Here is an 11,694-nt window from a genome sequence, read left to right on the forward strand (position 1 = left end):
CAACAGCTAGACAGAACTGGAGCTTAACAGCAATTTACCTTCAATCTGGTTTTGAAGCCAACACAAATATTTCTTCATTTCACCCTGCTTTTGACTCACTATATAAGTAGAAGCAAAAGAGCCCAAACCACTGCTGGCATTAACGTCACAAAAGGTGTAACCTGGTTTAAATCAGTGGCACTGACTCTCCTTGTGCCAGCAATGAGCTGAGATCCCTGTCTTCACTTGTGTCACTCTGCAATTAAAAGAATTTGACCCAAGAATAATTATGAATGAACTCATGAGACTCTCACGTGAAATGACACGGCCAAGAGGCTTGCATGGTCCTGAGGCTGCGTTTTGACTGCTAGGCAGAGACCTTCTCCCTTTCTGGTTAAGGAAAATTAACCGTGCTCTCTCACCAAAGCTACGCGCACCGTGCAAACCCCACACAAAGGTTCCCAGCAAGGTGCTCCCACTTCTCCTGAACCCACAGTGGAACAGGAGCCTCTGCTCTGTGCTGACAGCAGCTCCCTCCCACAGCGCAAGCCACGGAGGGGGCAAGGCTCCAGCTGGGCTTCTCCTCCTCCATGAGCAGGACACTCACCGATGCTACTAGCAGTGCAGTTGAGCAGAGAGAATTAGAAACAAAACAAAAACCAGCAGCAAACCACACCACCACCACCACCACCCCCCAAAAAAAAACCAAAAAAACAAACCAAAAAAACAACGAACATGTGAGGGAATAAAGGACTTTCCTGCTTATTCTGTCCAGGCTTTTCTGTTGAGATTGTCACCAAGGGTTTTGTGCTCGTGAAAATAGGCACCACCTACTTTCACTTGGCCATTGCATCAGCATTACACAAAGAGGGCTCTTAGCCTAGGCTTGGTATGATAGGGTAAACGAGGAATTCTCTCTATCTTTTGCCATTCAGTCCCACGCAAGTATTAATAAGGCAAACCTCCAGAATCCAGACACTCAAACCTGAGGAACGGTTCCAGAAGTGCAGATATCTTCAACAGAGGCTCAAGTGAAAAGAGAGACAACCTTCCCAAGACAGCCAGTCCATATTTGTATTCTCCAGTTTATTCAGTCTTCCTCTGATTATTTCATTAGCTCTTCACTTTCTAATGAGTGTAATCCCACAACTCCCCAAGCATGCACACTACACAGCCTGTCCCTAGAAATTATCTCCCTCTGCCTTGTATAAAAGCTCTCTCACAAACAGACTGCTCCACGCCGTACACACATATCCATGTAACTAACACAATTTGCCAATTTGCCAAAGGGCAAAAAACTCTAAGCTCCCTTTATTTGCCTTGCTGCTGAGTGATCTCAGCCCCGGTGACTAAGAGTCAAGCAGCGAGCTGTGGGGAGATGCCATGCTGCAGCTAAACTCACCTCAGCTGCAAGCAGCAGAGCTGCCATCTTGCTAATCAGCTTTAATTTAGCTGTCTCACAGCTTCATAAGTAAATAAAGACTTACTTAGTGTCAGAAATATCAGTATTTAACCGTAGAGTTAAAAAAAGTATGGTAATTAAAAGAGTGCCACAAGTCACAGCTCTGTGCAATCCTAACAGATTGTAGGGTTTGCCTTTTTGAACCTCTCAGCACGTTTAGAAACTTGAGTAAAACAACAAAAGGTGTTAATAGCTTTAAGGGGAGCACCATGCTGATAGATTACCCATTATGGTTATCCACTCACAGCGAAATGGCAAATAGGTTTGATCAATTCGATTTTAATGTAAAGTGGAACTTGAAAAAAACAGCAATGAGCAAAGAGAAGACCTTTTGTTGCTAATGTGTCTGAAAAAAGCACTTAATTGAGGTCATAATAATATTAGCAGTTATCACCATCAATAATTCAGCCTTATTTATTACTACACGGTAAAGTTCTGTCAAACAGGAATCGTTCAGGCTTTGTTATACATGTTAACATGAAGCTAGCTGTTGGATGATTGGTATATATTTCACCAGCTGCTCAAAACTGCGGGATAGCAAGAACTAATGATACTCTTTCTTGGTCCTTGCATTACACAATAGTTAATTTGCTGTACGCAGAAATATACGTTACAAATATAATAGTCCCACATAAAGTATGCGTAATAAAAAAAGCATTATATCTGAAACAGTGACTGACTAATCTTGCCTGAGCTATCTGTCATAAGGAAAACAATTTCAATTCCTGCATGATTTAGTACTCCTACAGCAGGAGAAACATAAATTCTGCCTCTTCACACAGTTCTAGTCACCTGTGATTAGTTATCTTTAAAAAATCTAAACGAACGTATAATTGTACAATTATAGATGCTAACTCCAGTGTTAAAATTTAAAATGTATTAGTCTCGTAAAATGCCTCATTAATCTCTGGTCTTAAAGGACATACTTGTCCGGTAATGAGCCAAATGCAGGAAATATGTGTGTGATGGTGGATGGGGGAATGTTAGCTCCGAAGTATTTTTTTTTTTTTTAACCTTAGAATCATAGTATTCTTACAAAATCTGTTTACCAAACACAAAGAAGTTGTCAGTGACAAAGTCAGTTGTAGTTCTCTGGTCATTAACTATGGAAATAAGCTGTTTTGAAGAGATTATTTTTTCCTTATACACGATATCCATGGATTTATAACAGCTATATAATTACTGGAACTGCAACCAGGAAGGTTGGGCAGGAATATTGATCTCTCCCTGTCTGCTAATGACCGCTTCTCCCCTGCGCTGATGGCAGGAAGCCTTCTATTAGGTTTTTACCACCTTCCTTAAGGAAAAAAAAAAAAAAAGAAAAGAAAGATCATAGGGGCACCTGTGAAAAACAGAGCTTATCCCACTTAGAGCCTGTCAGGCGGTGGCATTAGCCGCTGCGGGGTTTGGTGCTGGCAGCTGGGAAGCCCAAACGTGGGGGCGGAGCGAGCAGCAGGGCCCGGGGGCAGGGGCGAGTGTGCGCCCGGGGGGCGGGGGGCGTCCCCGGGCCGGGCAGCGACCCCCGGTCGGGGGGCGCCGGCAGCGCCGCGGAGCGCGGATCCGCCTGGCAGCGGCGAGACGGCTCCTGGAAGGAGCTACAGGAGACTGACACAATGGCCTGCGAGGCATTAAAATGTAGGAATTAAAAACTGTTAAATTGCACAGAGGGATTCTTAACCTCAGCCCTTTGGCAACACAGTGATGTTTCTTCCCTTTTTTTCTCTCTCGCCCCTTCTTGAAAGTGCCATATACAGTAGACTGTTTTTTTTTTTTCCCCCAGATGCCTCACTGATCAGACCTCACTAATTCTAGATGCCAGTTCCCTGCCGTACACGAACCCCGTTAATCACGGCTATAAAACGACCGCCTCAAAAAATAATCTCGCCTTCTGCTCCTGCCGCGCTGCCCCTCTCCCGCCCCGTTCAATAGCCGTGCTGGCCCTATCACTCAAAAGCACATCTGGATTCATAGATTTGAACCTTTTGATCCTGCAAATGTAACAGCTCCAGACAAGCCTTCCTTTGCAATTGGGGCTGTGCAGCAGATTCCCGAGCCAATTTGAATGAGAAAGGTGAGGCTCTCTCGTTTAAATGGACAAGCAAATGTTCAAAACGATTTTAAACTGTGGACCATTATTGTTTGCCCTGGAGCTTAAGTGGATGTAGGTTTTTTCCCTTTTTCTTTCCCCGAAACACAAGTTATCCTCAGGCTCAACAAACTGACATGCGGTTGATGACAATAATAGGGTATCACTCAGCCGGTTTGTAGAGAGCTGCCAAAACAGGCTCTTCTTCTTCCCTAGCTGGTGGGCTGGGTTGGGGGTTTTGTTGGTTTTAAACAGCGTGACATTTTAAAAGTTATTAGAGCATTAATGCTGCTTTTTAATGAATACAGCTTTATAAAACTACTGATATGGAATTAACATAAGTTTACCTCTGAATGCAAGTCTGTTTTTTCCTATTTTACTATCCATTACTTCATTAAATCAACACTGAAAAAGACTAGCCTTGCCAAATTTCTCACTGCACATTCAACTGTTTGCCCATGACAGTATTTGAATGTGCTTATTATTTCTAGTAAAGCCCTTATCATTTTCACTGTGAAATTTAAATCACCCTGATCCAACTCTTCTTAGCTAAAGTCAGCTTTATCAACCACAAGAGATGTGGGATTTTAAAAAGATCTGAGTAAATTCACATTGTTTGGATAAACTCATTCAGGGGGTTCAGCAAATGAAAGCTGAAATAGATACGTATTCCAAGGAGGTTACGGACTGCTCAAAAACAAAGAAGTTAAAGCATAATTAAAAAAAAAAAGAAAAACAAAGAAAGAAAAAGAAAGAAAAAAGTTAATGGTATCAGTATCTTTTTAATGAGGGCATTCACAGCCCAGGTTTTGAATTGGCATTTCTGTGCCTCCACAATAATTCAGGTGAAAAGTAAAAAAGCATTAAACTGTTCACAGAAAAATAATTTTTTTCTCTACAATCCACTCTGCTACGTTATCTGGTCAATGTTGTGCTATCAAAAATGTTAAGGGCTGCATTTATGCATTATCCCACAATTTAAGTAACTGTGTATCATGTATATTTAAAACCATCTCTCTGTAGTTTTAATTATCTCAGTCTGCAGGGACAAAACGCAGCTCCCATGCCTGAGACCGAAATGAAAGTGCTGCACGCTGACAGCTAAGATGTCTGTCCTAGCTTGTTGAGATTTCCTGTAAAATTTGCATTGAAAAGGCAGCTTTAAATATACTTAAAATAAAAAGAGCATTTGCATCTAATTTGCTACACTTGCAGTATTAAAGTTTTATCTGAATAAAGACATGTCAAATGGATTTATATAGTTAAGCTGATAGCTTTTAAAGTCAACACAGTAACATCAGCTAAATTCAACAAAGTAATGGCAGCAGCTAATGGCATTTATTAGTTTATCATCATTTACTTAAAAACCATAACGCAGATCATTTTATTTTCACATTACTGTTTGTGATTCTTTGACTCAGTTTGTATTGATTCCACAAATTATGGCAGAAACTGACATTTATCTAACAGAGTTTTCCAAGCTATAAACGTTGGCTTTAGCGGGAAGCAATTGAACACTTGCCACACAATGGTTTGAGCCATGCTAGAAACAACCATCTTCAAATAAACACATTTGGCAACCATTTTAAAATACGATTGTTGCTTGTCTGATAATGACAGAAGGGGTTTTGTTACTGATAAGGCTCTTATTACAAACCACTGCCTATGTAATCTACAGCTTGATCACACAAAGTGCTAAGCACATTCACCCCAACCCAGCAAAGCGCTGAAGCATTAAGCTTTGTTTTAAAGATATGCATAATAGCAAGCAAGTCTTTTTACAGTACTTCTCTTCTGCAGACGTCAAAGAACTTCACAAAAGAGATCATCACTGTTTACACAGAAGGAAACTGAGGTGGAGAGAATCTAAATCAGACCCACAGTGCTGCAGTGGGACTTGATGTTGTGAGTCCCAATTTAGTGTTCTGCACATTATGTTTTCCTGCCACCTTATGCTCCTATTGACTTCAAAGTGTCATCATCACTTGCCCAGACTTCAACGGAGCTACTTGCCAAAAGCACATGCTTATGATAAAGATTGTTGAAGCGGCCTGAATGTTACAGAACAGACTCTTGACTGTAAGCCCATGGTAAAAAGCAGGGCTTATGAATTATACTCTCAATTCTGCTATAGCTCCCTGTTTCCCCCTCTTTTTAATAATAATTACTCAGACCTAAATATTTACCAGGAAATACTAAGCAATGTTATATTGCCACCATAAAAACTAGGCACCCACACAGTTTGATTTGTAAATATTTTGGGTGCGGACACCTACATGTCATCACTCAATTTTACAACTGCATTTGAAGACAACATCAAAAGTTTCCAATCATGAAATCTACTCTCCTCCTCAGTGACATCTACGCTTGTTGGAAGAAAAAAACCAACTGAGTTGGAGATAGGGTTTATTTTCAGAACTATGCACGGAGGTCAACATTCTTGCTCACGGGAGGCCCATGTCTAATTCCCCATGTCATATCCTAAACCTTTAATTCCAAAGAGATCACCAGCTCCTCTCTTTTTTTTTTTTTTTTAGTAGCAAGGCTGTATTCCCAAGAAAAGTGACAATCACAAGTGACATTTGGCAAGAATTTGAAATGATCATGCTTTGTTCATGCCATTTATTATAATTCTCCCATACCAATGGGCTTTGTTCTACTGTGTCCTCACCCTGAACTCTGGCTTCTATTTCATTACACATTTGTAATTCCCTATGCCTGGGCTGAAGAGCACAAACCTCTGGCTCACTAGAACAGCCTGAGACAGCTGGAGCAATGGATTCTGAGGCATAGCCATCCTTCTTGAATCGCCATCTCACAGCTGGCCAACTTTCTTATGTGTAACTGCCGGATCAGGCAAAAAGGAGCGAGAAGGAACTAAAAATTGTATTGACCTTCACTTGGAGCCCCAGTCTGACCTCATTCAACTCAATAGGAATTCTGTTCTTATTTTAACAGCAGCTGGTTCAAGTATTTATAAGGTTTTATTTTATTGAAGATTACTAATGAAAAATTACTGCAAAAAGTTATTTGGGGAAAAAAAATAGAGTAAAAACATTATTTCTTTTGTTGTATAGGCTCTCTTCCTTCAGGTCAAGGAACATAGTTGCAACCTACTAAAAATGCGTACCATATTTTACAGCTATTTCAGCCATGCTGGACAGAATAACAACTCCAGAAGTTTCCATTGTTCCACAGAGACAACATGCATTCTCCTTCGGGCTGGAAGGGAGGCAGTGCCTCTAGCAAGACTCCTCTGGTAGAGAATATTATGGCACAAGTGTTCTGAAACAAAAGCCTAGAACCAGGTAGCTACAGCACTGCAAACAGCATCAATGTTTAAGAAGTAGGACAGCTCAAAGGAGAGATAATTATATTCAAAGTCAGAGAGAGAAAAAGCGACCTCTTGGTTTTCATCCAAATGCAAATAGAAAGCCAACGCAGCTGCTGAAGAACTGGTTCCTGCCAGCTCCACCACAGAAACCGGGCATTTTGCACAGTAGCAGTTAGAGCCTCCATATGGCTTTGAGGTACAGCCCCTAAGCAGTTTAGTTTGACCTGAAAACCCCAGGGCATGGGAGAAGTTTCCAGTCCCTGATCACAGACATGGGCTGGAGGAGTTCTTCTAAGCACTAGTCTCTCTAGAGTAACATGAAGCGGAGCAACCTCACTAAGTTCACGTCCTTTCAGTTTCATCTCACTATGTTATGGTGAGTTTTCCTTTTTATTTCACTCTTCATGTACTTCAAACATCTCATTCCTAACTTGTGTTAGCAATGGCCATTCTCCACTTTCATTGTCCCCCACTGAGGCCCTTCCTGCCCCACAGAGGAATGAAACAACAGCACCCCAGCTGGTGTCTACGCTGTAGCAGGCACGATAATGTCAACCAGATATAGGGCCACATCCTAAACCGATGCAAATTATCCTAACTTCATTTACTTCAGCAGAGGTCTTGGTGTTTTCTATCAGATAAGGATGTGGACTTTAGCATTAATCATGCGCAGAGCAAAACCCCACCATTTCAAGCTTCATTATGAAACAAGTGCTACATTAGCACTGAGCATGGAAAATCTCAGAATTTCCCTTTAATGATCTTGAAGATTATGTGCAGCAGGAAAGAAGAAGTGGAAAATCTGTCATAAATATCACTGAATATTTTTAATAGCTAAAAGCTAGGCTTTCTTTAACACTTCTGCCTGAAAAACTAGAGACTATTCATTAACTAGGAAGCAAGGGAATTGGTTTGTCATTATACTGTGCCCGTGACACAGAACACAATGGAAAGACAAAGCTCTCAGGCCTGGAGACAGCATAGGCTAGGAAAAATAGTAGATGGGCAAGCACAGCCATATTAAAATATAGTATGTATAAATATGGAAATGACTCTGAAAAATCTCAGGATACACTTATTAAATATTGGCTGTTGCAGCCTGTTCTTTTCTCATCCTTGGCAACCCTTTTAGTCACTACACATCATCTGACGGCAGCAGGAAATACCTGTGATGGTGACTTGCTTTTCAGCATCTCTAGTGACAGCTGGAGACAGCTTACATGAGTGGAGTCTGCAGTGGACTCCCCCCGCTCCCTGATCATGTGCAGTAGGTGCACAGAACACTGTAATTCTGAGAAGGCATCAGGGCGCTACTGCCTGAATTGATTGTTATGGTTTTAACTCTACAATGATAGAAAATGTTCCTCAAATCAACTTTAACCCCATTTTCCAAGCCCTGGCCTATGCTCATGCACTACCTCAGTCTGCTCCAGTACATGTGCACCTCCCAAGGATACCTGCAGTTGGCTTAGGCTTGAATAAAGACTTCTAACACTGCCCTGACCTCAGAGCAAGAAGTGGAATCCCATTTCCTCTCAAAGCAGCTATGGAGATGGAAGATGCTGCAGTTTTGCTGACTGTCTCAGCATGCTCTTATGAGTCTAATCCATACTGACACAAAACCTTGAGAAGTGTCCATGTAATGAGAATAATGCTTGACAGGAGGACATAAAGAACTAGTCAAGAAGGTTGTAGTTGTGATAGTGTTTCTACAAGGAGATCAACTTACTTCCTGAGATGCAAAGGTTGTGTGGGGCAAATGCGTCTTCTCTTTTTCACAGGAGCTGGAAGTCTGCTATGAATTACATGTTATTTGCTAAAAAGAAACAAACAAAAAATATTGTGAATACCTGTCTTCTATGGGAAAGGAATTAAGCCAGTATGTAGCGTTGTATTTCACTGAAGTTTTTAACAGAATGAATTCCCCAGAAAGCTTCACTTGAAGAAGGGAACTAGCAATGACTGCAGCCTTTATAAAAATTATCAAGTTCACTTTGATTGCATTGGGTGATGGTTAGAGGAGTTTTTTGTTTGGCTGAGTTCCATTACACTCCCAAATTGTGCTGCCACATATAATTTCACTTGCACTTGTCTAAAAAAAATATCTTTGTATCTCTATTTCCGCAAAATGATACCCACCACATAGCCTTACCCAGCAGAAATCTTTGAGTGTAGGAAAACCAGCCCTTTTTTCTTTCTTTCCCTTATAGCCCGTTAATGACACATTTGCCCTCTTTTTGGAGTCAAACTTTTGGCAAACAGAAAAACCAACAGCAAAACCTTTGTGAGAATTAAAAGAATGAATATGCAAACTACACAACCCCAAGGAGCCAAATAGGAAGAATAACAATAGAATTGTAATTAAAACATTACCATTCACTTTATGACCTGATTGCATGCTCCCTTTCCCTCTCCCTTCTGAACCAGTCTTTCATTTAGAGTTGGAGGGAGCAACAGAAATCTCTTGGTCTCAGCTGCTAACCAGTAAGGCCTAAGACTTATAAAGCAAGTAAGTTCTGTCTGTGCATGGCTTGTGAGCTCCCGTGTATGTGTTTACTGAAGGATGGTTCCCACACAGCAATTACATTGCATTTTTGAATACCAAAGATGCAGGTCTTGAGAAACCGTTTTACTTGCTTATCACCAAATAATGTGCCAAGTTGAAAAAACTATCTTCAGTGATCTGCTAATCAGTCTTTCCTACTACGGTTTACTCTATTGTCTACATTCGAGATAATGAATATTAAAATTGCACAATTCATCCCACAGGGTGTTTTTCAAATTATACAGAGCACAATAGAATCCCTTTTCTTGCTGTTGAAATTCCGTCTTCTTTAGGGTGGAAACACAGGAGATATGGATGAGTGGAACATAACACTGTGCAGCAAAGAGGGGAGGAGAAATCCATGCCAAATATAGCAGGGCAAACCTTTAATCTTACAGAAAAATGAAAAGGTCATTGGATCTTGCCTAATTTGATGTCATCAGCCACTGCGCACAAAATCAAACATGTCCATGTGTAAACCACAGCTGGCCAGCTGCATGCAAACAGAGCAGGTTGCGTAAACAGCGACAAGATCAGCATGCAAGTTACTGAGGCTCGCACATATATCTTGATACATGTGCAAGACAGAAAGGGCTATCTTATACCCATATGAAGAGAACAAGCACATACTTGCACGCTCAGGTCCAAAAGACAATCCTTCCCCTAAACTACAAAATACAGCCCTGGAGAGGTGAAAGGCAGCGTCACCCTGGCTGGGGGCTGACAGGATATCTAGAGCGTCTGGGAATTTCTAACTTGGTGTTTAGATCCCAAAATGTCTGTTCTCTGGAAACCAGGGAATGACACAGGGTTTCACTGTAGTTTGGTTTTATAATAAAATTATTTCCATTTATTAAATAATTAACAATTCTTTAGAATGACAAAAATTCATAAAGAAAGACAGTAAATTTGAACAGAACATTTGAAAGTGATCTAAAACGGCAAAACTCCTACTGGGTTTGATGAGAGGAGAGGCCCACACTGAAGATGTGTTTTCAAAGGTTTTAAAAACTTTACCTCAAGAAATTTCCAACTCCAGAATCAAACAGAAAATCTTTTCCAGAAGCCTATCCTGAACCCCTCATCCATTTATAATTAGACAGGCTGAATATTTAGCTCACACTTCCATGCCCTTTTCAGACCAGAAGAGAACCTCCAACATTTCATCTAATAACCAGAAACAGAGGCTGCTGCCTGTGGGGCAGGCATGGAGGGTGGGTATGTCTATACCCTGCAACTTCAGTGGTAGCTCAGCACCCCCTTCCCTCCCATCCAGAACTTCTCTGTGCATTGCCAGATCAGGCTTTTTAAAAGAAGTGGGAAAATACAGTGTATCGTGTTAACTTCCCTCCTTCTTTAAGATATACTGTACAGGTCATAACTTATCCTTTTTAATAAAAAAGAAATAAATTTACCTTTTGAGTGTCATTTCTGACCACTGCTACCCCTTTGCTAAAGCCACAGGGCTTCACAGTAGACAACCTGATGGAATTCCAGTTCACAGCTTAATTTTCCTCCTGATAAAAGAGACAAAAAGTTCCTTTCAGTAAAAATAAAATTTAATACGGTCCACAAATTTGATATATTACAACCTCTGACCTCAGCTTAATTGTTCACAAAGGGCTAACGGTACTGCTGGCAAGTAAATGACTTCTACAGAGTGTTGCAACTCTGATAGCTCAAGAGAAGGGGAGCAGCAGTCTGACAGATAATCAAAATTTTTAATGCGAACCATAGTGAGAGAGGTTATTCAGAGCACACCCAGACTGTAGGAGCCTTCCACAGCTGCCATGGTAGCTCCTTAGGATGAGAAATGCTTAAACATCATCCTCACTCAACTTCGTTAAGTGTTGTTGCTCTTAGTTACCGACCAATACAGAGTCTGCCACTGTACAGCAACAGACAGCAACGGTCTGGGATCTAGAGAGACAGAAACACAGTACTTAAATTTCTTTGAGGCCAAACCTGCCCTCAGTTCTGTGGCCCTGAAGAGCCTTTCTTAGAGTTTGACAAGGAACCAAGGGAAAGAGTATGAAGACAAAAAGAAAGGAGTCACGCAAAAACATCCACCACCGGTCCATGGCGGCTGACCTTTTAAAGGCTACTGCAGGGAGCAGGGTTTGAGTGAGGCAGCTGGGTCTGTCACTGCTGACGCAGGTTTGCAAGGGGCCATGGGGGCAGGGCAAAGGCAGGGTGGAAGAGAGGCATGAGGGAAGAAGTGGCGCTTGTCCTGGCTGTTTTGATTTGAGAAGTTAGGGAAGGACCAAATTTGTTGCATTATAACACAT

General features: G+C 41.3%; 1 long non-coding RNA gene across 1 annotated transcript in view; it reads right to left on the bottom strand.

The window, feature by feature from the left end:
- LOC148051006 (uncharacterized) overlaps positions 1-10,913 on the bottom strand; it is a 67,758-nt gene extending 56,845 nt beyond the window's left edge. The window contains exons 1-2 of the long non-coding RNA XR_015700796.1: positions 10,822-10,913; positions 8,591-8,677 (exon numbers count right to left, since the gene is read on the bottom strand). This is a non-coding gene — a long non-coding RNA (uncharacterized LOC148051006). The remainder of the gene's footprint in view (positions 1-8,590; positions 8,678-10,821) is intronic.
- Positions 10,914-11,694: the final 781 nt, after the last annotated feature.

This window comes from Nipponia nippon, unplaced genomic scaffold, assembly GCF_047370975.1.
Source record: "Nipponia nippon isolate SJK-2023a ecotype South Korea unplaced genomic scaffold, ASM4737097v1 scaffold_7, whole genome shotgun sequence".
NCBI classification, from domain to species: domain Eukaryota; kingdom Metazoa; phylum Chordata; class Aves; order Pelecaniformes; family Threskiornithidae; genus Nipponia; species Nipponia nippon.